The sequence below is a fragment of the Tenebrio molitor genome, chromosome 2, assembly GCF_963966145.1.
Source record: "Tenebrio molitor chromosome 2, icTenMoli1.1, whole genome shotgun sequence".
Lineage (NCBI taxonomy): Eukaryota > Metazoa > Arthropoda > Insecta > Coleoptera > Tenebrionidae > Tenebrio > Tenebrio molitor.
In genome coordinates this window covers 8267707-8282344 of record NC_091047.1, presented here as the reverse complement: position 1 = coordinate 8282344, position 14638 = coordinate 8267707, and the positions used below count along the sequence as shown (strand labels likewise).

General features: G+C 35.5%; 1 long non-coding RNA gene across 1 annotated transcript; it reads left to right on the top strand.

Annotated features, from left to right (window-relative positions):
• The first annotated feature begins 2936 nt into the window (after nt 1-2936).
• Nucleotides 2937-3633, top strand: LOC138124267 (uncharacterized). The gene is made up of 2 exons (XR_011157087.1): nt 2937-3164; nt 3214-3633. It is a non-coding gene; the product is annotated as an uncharacterized lncRNA (long non-coding RNA).
• The last annotated feature ends 11005 nt before the right edge of the window (nt 3634-14638 follow it).

Sequence of the window (14638 nt, the reverse complement as noted above, 5' to 3'; positions counted from 1 at the left end):
AAAACTAGTAATGACGTTCGGTACCAAAAACTAAAGTTTTGTTTGATTCAGAATTATCTTATGTAGATTAATTTGCTAGATCAACGCTAGATACACTGATGGTAAATAAAAAATTTAGTTGAAAGACATCTTAGTTGTATTTAAAAACATGTTTGTTTTTCAAAATGGTGACAAACCTGCTCGGCATATTTATTTAAATATTCGCTGGCACCAGTTATCAAAACAAAAATTCCAACCTTTCTTTATGGCATATTTTAGAAACCAGGTTTTTAAAATTTTCGATGGCTTGATCAGGATTTGAAAATATCAAACGACGCACGTCGTGTTTTAATCTGGGGAACTAATTTAATCACAAGGTGTGAGATCAGCACTATAAGCAGGTGTTCTAATAATTCTAGTTCTGATGCCATAAAAAGGGTCTTGTTTGTTAGCGTTATCGTGATATAAAACAATTTGCAAGCACAGAAACATCCATTGTGGTAGTGTCTTTTACAGGGTGACCGACGAAAAACCTTTGATGCTGTATCTTGCTTATTTTTTATCCGATTTGAATAAATGACACGTCAAATGAAATAATTTTGAAAACACTTCAATACCAACTAAATAAAAAAAATATTTGACAGATGAACATCAGCTTCTTTTTTTCAAATAGCACTGCACATTTTTTTTATTCAGTATTGTAGAGATTTGTCTTCTGAATATAAAAATGCAAAAAACTATACTCATTCATGAAACAAAAGTCAAGAAATTTAAGAGTACCTAAATGTACAAAATTTAAAAATCAAGTGACCAAAATAAACAAGAGAGAAGTTTGTTCTAAATGCTCCAAATGACTAAGTAAGCTCTGAGTATTCATTTGTCGAAACAGTTTGATAATAATAATAATATTATAATGTTGTTGTGGAAGAAAATTTCCAAAGACGATTTAGTGTTAACCTGTGGTGTGGCATTTTTGGAGATTTGAATCTATTGGATTTCTTTATATTCATTCGAAACTTTCGAGACAATGTTTATTTGACCCCACCAGGTACCCAAAAAGAGTTAAGAAAAAAGATAGTGCGAGTATGTCAGGAAAAAGCCCGAAGTTTTTTACTGAATGCAAAGGTGGGCATTTCTAGAAGGTATCGATAGTGTCTGCAACAGCATTGAGGGAATTTTGAGCAACTAGAATAGATTTTGTATTGTTTACAAATTTGATTACTTGATTTTTGATTTTCAATTTTTTTCATTTAAAATAATTTTTTTGTTTTTTCTTTTAATGTAAGAATATTCAGAAGAAGATTCTTTATAAGAACGAATAAAAAAATATATAGAGTGTAATTTGAAAAAAAAAGTTGGCTATCGTCTGTCAAAAAATAGATGTCTAAAAAAATATGGAATAGGATAATAATGAAGTGTTTTTCGAACTATTTCATTTGATGTGTCATTTATTCAAATCGGATAAAGAATAAGTAAGATACAGCGTCAAAGGTTTTTCGTCAGTCACCGTGTATATTCAAATTTAAATGCATAGGCATATCCACCTTCCGTCATCTGTTATGATGTTGTAAATTGCTTTAGAAGTGCATTCCTTGAATTATTTAGAGTTCCTTAGTACCATTACTGAATGAATAGATGCTCGAAAGCAATAATGCACTAGCCTTATTGCTTTTGAGCATCTATTCACAGTGTGAGTTCTTGTCATTCGACTACCCACAGAACAGCAGAAATGATCTACTCTCTCGTAAAGCGTCACCAAGTAAAACCCTGAAATTTAAAATTATCGTACCATTTGTTATCATTTCTTACTGCAGGAATGCTAAAACCAGAACTGTCAATTTACATGCATATCTTTCATAATCTATTAAGAAGGTTATCGGACGTTCAAATGAAATCCTGAGCTGGGAAGGCGTTGCAAACTGGCAATAGTTTTACTTTTTTAAAGTGTAAATTCACAGTTGATGTAATTAGAACATGTTGAGAGCTAATCTAAAATTTATAAACAAATCTCCCGGGTTTTTTTCTTTCTTTGCAATGTTTTACATTGAAAATAGAATAACTAGCGATTTCTATTCTCGAAGCAAATATCTAGGGCATCCTTTGGTGAAAACGAATATGTTCCATTATGTGTCAATTAAACATCAACAATTGTCATTCATGTCAAACGGCGGGACATTCAAACTTTACACTGTTCCAAATGGTTTACTTTTTTCATCGCTTACTCAGCCCAGGTTTTCATTTGAACGCATGATACCTATATCGGTGTGAATAATACAAATTACATACGTATTGTAGTTTGTAGAAATCTTATCGAAAAATGCATTAATAAGTAGATATAGTTTATCCGGCGAGAGATTGGTTGACATAAAAATCACTAAATTCTACGTAAAGGAAGTAGTACTTTGCGCACGTAAAATTTGAAATATATCCTTCAAGCAGTAACATTTTTGCCCTGAACTTATGTCAAATGTCAAATTTTATTTGTCAATGATGCGGCTGTCAGTGTGATGCCATCAGCAACCGGAAGTTACTCTAATTGTACCATTTAAAAATAAAATTCAATACTACCAACTCAAACAGTCCTTCTTGATCACCTATAGTTGAATGTTTTTAATAAACAATTGTCAAAACGTTGTCTTGTTGGTATGAGCCAAACTGTAATTTTCATGATAATACGATTGGTCACATTGAGTGTCAACATTTTTTTATGTAACTGAGCCTGCGCCCTAACGAGCGAGAGTTTATTTCAAATTCGAAAAGGTTTCTCCTGATTTCTCATTAAATTTGTTTTGAAAATGAATTCACGGAAGAAAGGTACGGGAAGTGAAGTGAACATAACCTTAACCATGATTTGGTGTCATATTGTTATACAGCTGGTCCATATATCCAAATTTTAGGGTGGTACAGTATGGTTTTTTACTTCATTTTGACACTGACAATTGTTTATTAAAAAAATTTCACTATATATATGCCATTCACGATGTTTTGGCATAAGGGGAGGCTATGATTTCATTTTTTAACGTTGGATACATGTTTGATTTCTGTCATCTCTGCTGTCACTAAAGTGCCTGACATGCGAACCTATCAAAATGAACGTAACATGTTGCCGAATTTACCGTAATCATAATTAAGCGACATTAAAACGTATTGATGGTGTTTGTATTAGACTGCAGAACATATTTTCAGTAAGTTACAGTGAAGTCAAGTTCTTTTTATGTATAAATTCAATCGTAGGTGAGTACAAGATAAATATGTAGCACGGATAGTGAAGGAAGAAACAACGACCCAATTGAAATGGCACAGGGGTTTTGTAAGCCCTATTATAACTTCGCGATAGAGTTGTGAATTTATGGCTTGAGTCTATTTTAAAATGTACTCCTGAAATTTGCCAACATTTTTGTAGATATTGTGAAGAACTTATTTCGGAAGATTGGGCAAAATTAATGAGAAATCTTTCATTTGAAAACGTTCTTCCTTTAATAATTTCATTAGGAGAATCTGACTCGGAATTTGATGCAGGTAATGATGATTCAGAATTTTCTAATGAAATTATGGAAGTTGAATAGTTTTGTTCTTTTTTTTGTCATGGACGATGGGTGTGTAAATATTTTGCAGAAAGATTCGAATAAAGTAAGGCTTAATAAGTAGGTACAAGATTTTATACAATCTAGTTCTAGGAACGTTTTGGTTAAAATAAAAAATTCATTGACAAGTTACTAACTGGTTGGTTAAGACACTGTATAGGTGGGTTATCTAAGTGGTGCAGGAGCCACTTTAACTTTCGGTCCCGGTCCCTACTATTCTGTAGTCTGTTCAAGTCAGTTTCCTGTTTTGTTAAATTGGATTAAAAATGTGTGAGTATTTTATATTGCAAACTAGTAAAACTGACAACAATGCACTAGACAATGACGCAGTTTATAACCTCAAACTTAGAAAAAAATAACCTAATTCAACAGACAGCTTTACTGCCAACTTAAATGCACTTTTTCCATAGCCTCCCCTTATGCCAAAACATCGTGAATGGCATATACCACTTTTCTTTACATTTTAAGGAAAGGACAATCCTTGCATGAAATATGGAAATAAAATGAATGGGCTAAATACAGAATTGGTGATTATACAATTATTTTAAACAAATAAGAGTTGACCACTAATTTAACAGCAATTGTATTCAAAATTACAGAACACTTATGAATTTTTGGCACAACCTTTGTAGTGAATAATGTCCCGTTGACAGTTATACGTCATTAAATGATTAAATTCATTAGGTCGTGCAAAAAATAACATATTGACCACAGGATTCATCCCTCGTGTAATTATTGCCCTCGCTAAGCTCGAGATTAAAAGATGCAGTAGTCCTTTCCCTTTGTCACTATTTTCCCACTCACAAAATTATTATTTGAACGTCTAAAGTAAACTATTACATGGGGCTCCAATAGTTTATACAACAGTATAAACAACGAAAAATCGTGAGTACTTAAACACACATAATGATAACAATTAATAATGATCTACATCCGCTGATTATGATCATAAAGAAACTCTTTATAATTCTTCACTAAACTTTTCCTAACTAAAACACAAAAATAAACTTATCTTCAGATACCGAAGCCTCCAATATAAGAGAAAATGGTTGCTAAAATTAACTCTACGGTAAGACAAATATTGGAACGATTCTGATCTAGAACACAATAAAGTGATCAGAGTTTGCAGTATCAAATGCTTATTTCATTCGCAAGATACAATGAGCAACCTAAAAAGCTTCATAATTTTATTTTTGACACAAAAGAGTTGTCAAATTGAAAGATTCATTAGTGCAACTACAACTACTCGCTATTCTTTTCTTGACTGAGTTTTTGACATTTGTCAATACTGCTGGTGCTGCTACTGCATTTCTTTTCTTTGCTTTTCTTTTCCAAGATTATATTTCGGATTGACTTGTGACTTAAATCAAATTTAAAATGTGCAACGTTGTTGGATAATCACAATTTCCGTTGTCTCTTCAATAATTTATTCTTCTTCTTATTAGTCACCAACCTTCTGCTGTCGACGATGACTCTTTAACCTTTCAGTATTTGCTCAACTATCCACCGTAAGCACTTGAATTAAATTTAACGAAACAGAACCACAAGCAACAACAATTCATGAGAATGATATTTTGTTGATTCTTGGTGCAACAGATACAGCAGCAGCTCTACATCTTCAAACGTTCCTTTTTTTTTAATTCGACCTGATCTGTATCAAATCCTTTGCGTTTGTTGATACTATCGTTTAGTTTCAGTTCCATTCGTACAACTCCCTCGTTAGGAAGAGGCGCAAGAAAACGCGAAACGGCCGTTTTTATTAATGTTTGTCCAAAAAAACGATTAGTCGCGCACACTATAATTTTCTAATTACAACGTGTGGTTTGGAGAGCGCCCCAGGTACTCCAAAGCGGGGAAAAAATCGTTCGGTACCGTCCCACTTTCGGCAGACTTTGATGTAATTAATCCAAGGGACGGTTGTCGTGCCGTTGGAGGAAATAAATGATGCTGGATACTTTAGTCTTCAATTTGTGTAAGACCGCGTGCTGTATGGACGCCGGGATGGGCCGGTCTGTTCGGATACTCGGATAGCGTGGTGCGAGACGAGCACGTTCTCGTGCATGTAGCTGGTGCCGGATGACCCATGATGACCCTCACGGACGCGGCACGCGCATCTCCTTAAGAACGCCAATAATGCCGAGTCGAGAACGCGACTCTGACGTGACTTCGAGAAAAAATATCTACAAGAAAAAATTCGGAATTATCTCGACGAGACCGTCGGAATGGAACGAGGAGGCGAGCGACGGATAGCGCCCCAGAAACGAAAGAAATTACCACGGAAGTGTCACGGTCGCGGCGACGGTGTTGTCGTTGTTACAAATCCAATTTCAATTAGACGTTTCTGTCACCAAACCATTTATTTTGTTAGGTTGGCAACATATTTTAAGTTATGTTGGCATACCCGATTTTCAAATTCAAATGTATCAAATCAAAAGTCAAATAAAACGAAGTTGTCATTACAATTCTTAATTTTTTTAACACAAATATATTGAAAAATGACAAAAAATAAAATAATACAACAGCAAAAAGGAGAACACTGAAGAAATTCACTCGTTATTGTTGATTACGTGTAATATGATATTACAATAAATGTATCCTGTTTCGTTGTTGCTGGAGTAAAGAAAGCGTTTATGTGTAAGTAACTAATGTCCTGTACGAAATAGTCTTGAAAAAGACTCTTGCTACCTTTACTAATTCAAAACACCTAATGAATAATTTGAAAAATTATAAACAATTAATTGCCAAGTGACAAGTGTAAGCTGTCAAATGTCAAATTTACTAATCCAGAAGACGCGGCAAAATTATAAGTATACCATAAACCACAGCCAACTACGATGTAAGAAACATTTATAATAACTCTGTACTGTAAAATCTTATTTACAGTGTCGATTTTGCACGATGACACCAAAGCGTCAATTTAAAAAATGAATCAAAAGATGACGTTGATAATAACGAGACTTGCCAATTGCACAGGGATGCCAACCAACTAAATTTGCAATCATTTTTTATAGTCACTTGGTAGAAATAAGACAACAGCAATATTTAAACAAGGGCTGCCAACTGCAGCAATTGAAAAATATTGGTGTTTTTCTGTTTCGTAATTGGCACTGACCGGATGTTTTAACTTGACACGACATTAAAAAAAATTAGGTTATGTCGGGTATGTTTATGCTATTACAAAAATGACCCTTTCAAATTCGCTTGTCAACTCTGTCAAAGCTGACAACCGGAAATGCGTTTAGATTACAGTGGTACCAAAATCATTCAAATTTTCATTGTTACCAACAGATTCAGTCATTTGTGATCAAATGGATAATTCGGGACCTTTTCCACCACTGAGTACTATTCAAGGCGTAAGCAGACATATTTTATTATGCTATTCGGTAACTCAGTTATTCTTAAATGATTTGTATTGCAGATGGATTCCTTTCATTATCAAAACTCATACTTTATTGACATACTGTGTATATTTACTGTCGTGTCCCGAGTTGTTTGTAATACCATTCGATCGAAAAAAAAATAGTTGAATAAGCCATGACGATCATGGTTCAGTTAGCAGCTCTAGTTGAAATATTACTGTTGTCAAAGAAACATATTTAAGTCCTCTAACCTCTAATAAAGAAACTTGACGGTTATCAAATACGGCGATATTTTAACTAACGGTGCCAACTGGCCATGATAGTTCTGACCTGGTCGATTATTATTTTTCGAGCGCATGGTATAAAGCAATATTAAAATTTCGTTGTTGTTTATTGACACTAGAACTTTCTCTGTCAAATTGTACGATAAACATAGTAAAGCATGGCGTCGTGCTTTAATGATGACTTATACGCACTGTTTTTTTAAGTGTTGAATTGAAAAAAAAATTGTGACAATAATTGAAACGTTTGTGAAAATTTCTCATAATGTAAAAAAATACCGGAACAAGATATGCGGTCAAAAATTTATCAAGAGTTCAGATAAATTTACTAAAGGTCCTTTTCTAAAACTGCCCCTTTAATAAAAATTAGCAACATCTAGGAATAACTTATGGTTCAAAAAGAAATAAACAGGAAACAGGAAATAGTTATTTACGAACCAAGTGCGGGAAGACGATGTTCCCGCATGAGCGCATTTTTTAAAGCACGAGCGACGAAGGAGCGAAGCCTTTAATTAATGCGCGAATGAACGGAAGATGTCTTCACCCAAGTGGTTGGTACAATATTTTTTGTACGAAAATTACATAAAATTTTTTTGTTTTAATACATTAAACATAAACGAACATAAAACCAAGTAGTCAGTGACCTTTGGTTATTAGAAACAATTGCTTCACTTGAAATTTCAATGTTTGCAATAATTTGTGAATTTTGTAGGAACAATTTTCAACGATTATAAATCTTTCCGTAATTTTTTAATGGAGGAAAACCCAGGGAAGTTGTATTTTCTGAACTAAATTTTATTATTATCAAGACAGATTTTTTTTTGAATGCCTCAAAGGGCCAGCGTTTTTTGCAATTTTTACATTCGAGTCGACCGGGAAGCACTCGTTTCGGAGCGAGTGAGTGTTGGATGTTGGAAGCGTTGCTTTCAAGGCTATGAGTACAAAAAATGTATTTCAACAACTTTAGATTTCTATCTTTACATTCTATAACATTTTGTTATCATCCTCTGTGTGTTGAATGGATCAGCGATGACGGAAAATGAAATATTCTTGGAAAATTGCGAAAGTCAGTAACAATAACGAAGGACTTAAATCTAAGATAAAGCTATCAAAATAAAAATCATGGGAAATGCGTTAAAGAAATATGTACCTAATTGAAAAAACAAATCAATCTAAATTCGTAGAAAATATTTCCAAAACTCTTTGACTTTCCCCTTCTTTTTTCTTTTTATAAAATTTTGTCTTTTGTGTTACTACTGTTCTTCCACATTTTGATTTATTAAAAGTGCTCCTTTGTATTATTTACTATTAATTGTATCGTTTTTCACAAGAAATAAATAAATTAATAACGTTGTCCTGAAAAATATTCTCGCTTTTAATAAGTTACCAAACAAAACAAAAAACACTTATTTTTTTCTGCTACGTAGTGAGGTATTCTCTGGATATTTTGCAGAAGCTGATTTTTAGTATTTTTATATTTAAATCTAACGCACTTAACGCTCAGCGAAATCACAGAAAGTATCATCCTCCCTTCCATACATAAACTCTTTTCGCAAGCCGAGAAAAAATCGCCATTTCAGCAAAATCCGATGGTCTCTTCTTCATTTTGTTGTGCGTGGTGCGGTCATAACTCATAATTAGGATCAAGTTTGATGATTTCAATGTACTTGACTGCCCTTTGTGATATTAAATTAAAGAGCAGAAGTGGGGCAAACGCGGCGTTGCGTTGATGCCCACAGTGTAACCCTTCCCGTTTCTGCTCTGTTGATAATAAACTGTGGCCAGCCATATTGTCCAAGTTTACAGCGAAAACCCCTCTGCCTGCTGCACCGTTTCATCCGTAACGTTACAATGCGAACCCCGAGGCGACAAGTGCTGTTTACTTTATTTCTTATCCAGAGAGTTCATTTCATTTATCTCTTGCATTCTCTATGCACGGTACGCGCTGTTATTATACGAGCCAGCGGTCCCCAACAAGTCTCCTCGATCGAGTTTCGGAAGCTGAGTCGCCGAAATCAAGGGTCCTCGATGGTTTTATTGGCCTTCGGCGGGGGATCCGGCCTAACCAAACACGCACGGCATTCTTGACACGGGTGTCACACGACCCACTCGATGATGCTCACAAATACGGGGTGCTCTTCATTAATCCGACGGTTATTGATAGTTGCCTTTTCAGATATTTATCCTTTCCGAAACGGTAGGTATTGTGGAGGGCTTTTTAAGGAAGCATGGGCCATTCGGCCGCACACAATGGAGATTGACAGCGACGGCTCTTTCATTCTGGCCATCACGGCAAAGTGTTCACGTTCTGCAGATATTTGCATTATTATTCAAAATAAGACAAAGTTTAACCAATAATTATTTTTAATTGCGTGCGTATGCAACCAGCAATACATAACCTATTTACAATTACAAATGTCTTCATACTTTCTTTTCTTTGTACATTTTGTGGAACCGAAATAAAAATAGGTAAGTCAAAATAAATTATTGAACTAAGTACTTTAGTTTTTACACTGTATGTATTACATTTACTTAACATAGGCCTAAAGAGGTGTTCAATCACTATGCTTATTTTGATCATAGATGTACGTACCTATAGTGAAATTTTTTTAATAAACAATTGTCAGTGTCAAAATGAAGTAAAAAACCATACTGTACCACCCTAAAATTTGGACATATGGACCAGCTGTATAACAATTTGACACCAAATCATGGTTAAGGTTATGTTCACTTCACTTCCCGTACCTTTCTTCCGTGAATTCATTTTCAAAACAAATTTAATGAGAAATCAGGAGAAACCTTTTCGAATTTGAAATAAACTCTCGCTCGTTAGGGCGCAGGCTCAGTTACATAAAAAAATGTTGACACTCAATGTGACCAATCGTATTATCATGAAAATCACAGTTTGGCTCATACCAACAAGACAACGTTTTGACAATTGTTTATTAAAAAAATTCAACTTATAGAGGCACATTAAGTAACTTTGAACTCACTTCCAGTCACTTTTTTAATTATATGTAGCAGTAGAAATCAGCAAAGATACTTGTCCAGGTTATTCTTATAAATTTTCAAATGTATTGAGATGTATTGCAATTTTCATAAAAAGTAAGGTTATGGTGATACCGGGGTAGGGCGACTTCTCCATAAAGGGGCCCAGCGGCAAATAATTTTTGGGGCAAAACAAATCACATTCAGTGAGACTCGTTTTGAAGAATGTGAATCCATAGACATATCAATGGCAAAAAAAATACAATCAAATTTATTTTCCCCAATAAAAAATTTCTACTTTCTCACTTAGGTATGTTTTCTTTTTATTATTCCATTTCCTTTTTGTTCGTTTTCCCTTTTTTGAGGACCCCTCGTAGAATCCTGAATTTCATAAAGATACAACATCAGATCTTTCTTAACAATTTCTTGATATTGTCGGTTTCACGGAAAGTGTCTACAAAATTTACTTCAATTAGAGAAACCTCAAGGCATTTGACGAAATTCCCGAAGGCATAGTCTCCACCATGTCAATAAAGTCCTAAGGTTCAATCATAAATGCCTTGATTGCCTTGTGTGCTTCAGTGAACCCCATTTTGGTGCAAATAAAAATTTTGCTTTTCCTCAAGTTGCAAAACACTCAGGCAGGTTTGGTTCAATCACAGACAAAAGTGTAGTCTTAAGAAAAGACTGATTTTTGGTAACAACCAAGAAAACAACTAACGAAACGAAATTTAAAAACACAAAAGCCAACAGAAACAAGATTGTTTATGTCAAAACTAATACAGAAAAGTAGGGTGACCTCAGGCAACTCAAAATGCAACGGCAGTTTCGTCGAAGCAATGCGTCTTTTTCTGACAAAAAAAAGTCATAAACCGGCAAGATAAAATGCATTGAGGTTGTTTCGGCATAATAGGCCATGAAAATTTTGCATTTGGTAATAGTAAAGTTGTCTGTTGAATTAGGTTATGTTTTTCTTAGTTTGAGGTTATAAATAGCGTCAATGTCTAGTACATTGTTGTCAGTTTTACTAGTTTACAATAGAAGAACATTGCGGGAAATTCAGCAACATGCTATGTTCATTTTGATGGGTCCGTATGTCAGGCACTTTAGTGGCGGAAATCAAACAGTGTGTCCAACGTTAAAAAAATAAATCATGGTCTCCCATTATGCCAAAACAACGTGAACGCTGTTTAGTTGCTATAACTTGTAGCTACGTACATTCCTAGAGGAATAAAAGTTTATAATAAATGGACCACCTAGTAGTGGCAGTTAATTAGTTGTGATGATGTTAAACTCCAGCAAAAACTATTTTAAATACCGCGTTAACTACGTAATGTTTACAAACATAAAAACCGAAGATGAAAAAAGAAAGAGAGCAAAACTGTGAACGTAGTTCAATTATTGACTGACCACCAAGAATTTTTTTGTGTAGAAATTACCCCGAGCCTATAGGAAATAAATAAAACAAACAAACCAATTAGTTTTTATCTATTGTAGAAAATTTATTTTATGGGTTGTTGTTTGTTCAGCCGCATCATATGAACTCGTCGAAGATTTTACGAGGCTTTTCAATGAGTTTATGGATCCACACTATAACTCATGCCATTCATTGACTTCCCATTTAATGCCCCAGTAAAACGAACCGACTAGAAATTATAACACGTCCGAAAGATGGACGCCGCGTAAATCACATTTCGTCCTGACCGAAAAACGGAAAGCGTGCGAAAAAGCGAGAACGCTTCGAAAATTAGTAGCCGGCCGATCTGAATAATTTTCTCCTGTACGAGGGTCCAAACAAAGAAACATATTTGTTTCACATTCGGTCGCCTGAGCAGAGCAGTTTTTTATGAGACAGATGTTCCACGCCCCCAATGAATATTGATAAGGAATCGACTACACGAATTTACTACACCAACACCACAAAAAACGGATCATGTTTTATTTATGATGACGCATCTGCATATCGCACACTACCCAAATTCTTCAACCCAAAAATCAGACCCAAAAAAAAAATGGCGACCCACGTCAGTTTTGACAATCGCAGACGGCGCCGGACCAAGCTGTGACGTAACCAACAAACACATCGACAAGTGATTGCACAAACTGTTTCAAAATGATTGTGGTATCGTCAAATATCATTTCTGTCATTATTGCCTGTTGTCAATATTCAAAAATTTACAAGGAAGTGAAATGGTACCTCGGATTTACCCAATAAAAACTAGTCAAAAGGTTTTATTATTCTAAGGAGTTGTAATTGGTCTACAAACCATTACAAACTGATTTAGTTAATATTTTTTGATTGATAAACCTAACCTCTCTTATACCTGTCATTTTGACGGTGTTTGATGGTTGGTATTATTTTTTAGTAGGTATGCGTCAAAATTCAAAACACTCAAATTGTCAAAACCTACACGATACCACAACCATTTAGGAACACTGTATGTATTTTGGTTCGATTAATTTTGCTTGTTACATTCGTCAGTTCATTTACTGCCTAAACGACAGCCTCCTTTCGCAGATAAATCTCTGAAACAGAGGAGCCTGTTTAATTGAAAACTATTCACATAAATCAATATCAACCGTATCAGTTTTCATCTAGCACCCTCTTCACTTGAACTTTTTCGTCCCTTATTTTTCCGCGGTTCAGTTCGCCGTGATTCGTCGTCAAATATTCATGGAAATATTCTCTCCCTTTGTGTATTTATGAGATGGGACGGGGAAATGTAGCCGGTAACAAGTCAAAACAATTCATTCACGGACAAAGTTTGTAGGAACTTTTGATTTGTCTTTGTTAATCCAAATTCCTTGACGGCATTAAGAAAACTCCACATTTCGCCCGAAAAACTTGCCAACTGTAAGCACATTCCGCCGCCTTGCGCCTCATTCTAATCGCTTTAGCACTATCGTCGTCGCGAAGAACGACTAACCCGAATAAAATTGTCTCTTTTAGCAAATTATTCGGTTGCGGTTCTCCGCGACAAATTGCAGCCAATTAAATTAGGCGGAGCGAACGCCACAATGGTCTCGTTTCTCATCAGTTTGCTTTAGCGGGGCGCATTTCCATATAATCCACTCAATGTTCCAGTTCTATCGTTCTAACCGGATTATAAGCAAATTAGCGCACTATTTGCTGATCGGATCTGTCACGGCCTAGTCCCCGGTCCCACGCTGCATATGCCCAAGAGAGGAACCCACTGCTCTTTTCCAGCCGCACCAAGTGCCCCAACAAAAGTGTTAAGCTTCGTTTTTCTTTCGACTCTCTCTGCACTCGTTGTATTTTCGACGATTCGCGAAAAAACCAATGTAAATATTGTTCCGGGATTCGAAAAGGGTCTCTTCCCACGCACTTTTACTTAATCGACACGGTTCGTTTAAAAAGGTCTTCGCGTTTTACCCTGACTGACAGCAAGAATGAATCGATGGAAGCGCTCGAGTTTTGTAACATTATTGGAAATTACAAGGATCAATAGAAGGATTAGGGGGCGAGGGTCGCCCAAGACGCACATAGATTGGATCAAAAATTGACAGTGCAGTAGATAGTATAAAAAATGTACCACACTGAAAAAAGTCTCAGGTATGTGGTACGGCGTAACTAATTTGTCCGAAGATGTCCCTCGACATTGTATTTTTCTTGTGGCGTCCACTTTTACAAATCTTCCCTGACCGCAGCTTTGTAATAATTTAATCAGGAAAGCGGTGGTGCTCCCAACTTTGCAACTCTCTTGGAACAAAAAGCTCACCTGCTCTGCTCCCTCGATATTCCCGAAGGCTTCACCATTGCGTACCGCGTTTATTAATAAATTCCAGCGAAAAAATTATATTCGAAAATGATTGGCGTTATGAGGTGAATAAATGTCTCATGGAAGATTTAAATCGCACTTGGGGCACCACAATAACGCATTGTATAGATATCTGTTTTATGGCATCTGCAAGCCGCTGTCGGCTAATACAAAATGGTCAATCAAGTCTATTTGCCTTCATGCTGTGTTGATTTCATCTGTATAATCTGCTGGCATTTAAGGGCAGTTAAATACTCAAATGGACAATGTTTAGCGATAAATCATTCACCTGCGTGTCGCACAGATGGATGATCGAATAAGATCTAAAAAATATTTAATAGCGCGACCTTGTTGGAGCACTTGTTAAAATAACTCGACCAGGTACCCACATTCCCGAGGGGCATTTGTGGTGGTCTAGTTCCAAATCTTTTAGGGGATGCTTTCACGGATAACATGATTTATTGCACATGAAATTGCGTGAAATTTTATATAATAGGCGATTTCACGGCGAGGGGACGATTTAAACGGCCCTCACTGATTTATAAGTATTCGGAGTGGAGTTGTGGGAAGCAAATAACCACAAAAAAACGCAAAAAGTGGTCTAAGAAATGAACGAATCTAACGCACCATTGGCTTAATTGGTGTCGACATGAAAAGCCGTAATTTGC